Below are 2,355 nucleotides of genomic sequence, written 5' to 3'. Positions count from 1 at the left end.
GAATTCCTATTAATACCAAATGACACATCCATTACTGTTTACAGAGGGGACAAGAATGGGATAAGCATGGGGGGGGGGTGATAATCTTCCCTCCGATCGCACAATTAACATGATTTAATGACGATTTAATGATGGGAGGAGGATGCTTGCCTCCTGTGTGATAAAGTCCTTTGATTGTGTTTTCCTGCATGGCATGGATTGGACTGAATGGTCCTTGTGGTCTCTTCCAGCTCTATGATTCTCTAAGTTTTACAATTTCATTCTTCATTTCCTTTTAGTGGCTCTCAAAAAAGAAAAGCCACTCTCGCTATTAACCATGGTTCAAAACACACCGTAGAAATAATCCAGTTTGCAACTGCTTTATTTGCCCTGGCTCAATGCCAGGGAATTCTGAGAACTGTAGTTTTGTGAGACATTTGGCCTTCTCTGACAGAGAGCTCTACAATTCTTAGGATTCCTTAGCACTGAGCCAGGGCAGTTAAAGCAGTCTCAGCCTAGATTATTTCTGCAGTGTGTTTTGGACCCATGTCTGTCTGTTTGTCTTTCCATTGCATAACTCTTGAACCATTTGACATAGCTTTGCAAAAATTGATATGGAGAATACCTATGATCTCTAGAGGAAACCTATTTTTATGGTCATTATGAGACTGTCTGTCTTTTGTCTTCATAACTGCCATTCAAATAACTTTTGAATTACATGAAAAACGTATATATTCCAGTAAATGTTGAACAATTTGAGATATTGCAATGAAACTTTGTACAAATGAAAGGAGTGCTAGTGTATTGGATTGCAGCCTTAAACTGATTTAACATTTAACAGTGTATTTTGGAGATGAAAGGCTATGAATTTCTAACAGAAAATATTAGTACCTCACTTAGTTGAGAGATAACCAAGGATTGATGAGAAGACATGACAGCTATTGTTGTTATTGTTTTGTCTCTCTGCACCTAGTGACTTTTGAGGTTTTTTTAAAAACAACTTTAGAACATTTTCATACTTTTTAAACATTCTAAAAACGAGAACAAGACTGAATATGAAAAATAACAGCTGATACATTACATTAAAATATACAGCAGTAATAGTGACAGGTTTTCTGCTCCCTATTTGTCTTGTAATGAATATGAATTATTTTTAAAAGCTCAATGTCAAAACTCTGGTTGAAAACCAATCTAAATTCATAATGAACAGAGAAAAATGCTCATGAGTTTGGAAACATTCAGAAAAGTAGGAATACTTAAGGGAATTTGTTCTTCATGAATTCCAATGCAAATGGACTTGATTTGCACACCTCAGATTACTGAATGAATTGGAAATTAACCATGCATGGGATTTCTCAGCTCCCCATAAATTGAAATGCAGTTCTTAGCAGTTTAGTTGTATCAAAATATAGTTTTAAACTTGTATTTTTTAAAGGAAAAAGGCCAAGTTTTAAAAAATGCTAAAGAACACGTATTCATGTAGAGTTAGCATTGAGCAATGGCAATTAACATAGTTAACCCTGGTAACTATAAAATGGAAGTGTTCCAAAAGGTAGTTGTTGCACTGGGATTTTAGCCAGGGTTGTACTCATCCTGAAAACTTAACCTAGGGTGTACTCTTGTGTCTACTTCTAAACTCAGATGTACAAGTTTTTGGGCCTGCCTTTGATGATGTGTGCATTACGTTCTTCTTGTTGTTGTGGGCCTTCAAGTCATTTCCTACTTATGGCAACCCTAAGGCAAACCTATCACGAGATTTTCTTGGCAAGTTTCTTCAGAAGGGGAGGGGTTTGCCATTGCCATCCTCTGAGGCTGAGAGAGTGTGACTTGTCCAAGGTCACCCAGTGGGTTTTCACGGGCAAGCCCTGGTCTCCAGATCCATAGTCCAGTGCTCAAACCACTATACCATGCTGACTTTCATGTATTACCTACATTCTGTTTATATTATTGCAGTGTATTCTACATCATGCTGTTCAAAGTAGTTTCTTTCTTCTGCTTACAGGATCAACAAGTAATCAAACTGTCCATTGTGAAGCCATGTTAAATCTCTTTGGAGACACTGGGATAAACTATGATGGAGTAGCTCATCTTCTTTAAAGCTTATCCAAAGAGAAAACCTCTCAACCTTTGGAAGTTCACCCATCACTGATAGCACTCAATTATTTGCAGGCTAGTAGTTCATTATTCACATCACAGTGACTCTAGTTGAATTTGCACTGAGTTAAAGTGAAAATGTGCTGTCACATTTGTCACAGTATAAATATCTGACCTTTCCATATGGAAAGAAAAAACACCAGCTGCATGCGACAGTCTGATACTGTTTGGCACAAGCTCACCAGGAGTGATCTGGCCCAATTGCAACACTTTTCTTCTATG

Source organism: Sceloporus undulatus, chromosome 3 (genome assembly GCF_019175285.1).
Source record: "Sceloporus undulatus isolate JIND9_A2432 ecotype Alabama chromosome 3, SceUnd_v1.1, whole genome shotgun sequence".
In the NCBI taxonomy this organism is placed as follows: Eukaryota; Metazoa; Chordata; class Lepidosauria; order Squamata; family Phrynosomatidae; genus Sceloporus; species Sceloporus undulatus.
The sequence above is the reverse complement of the archived record's forward strand: the minus strand, read 5'-3'. Positions refer to the sequence as shown.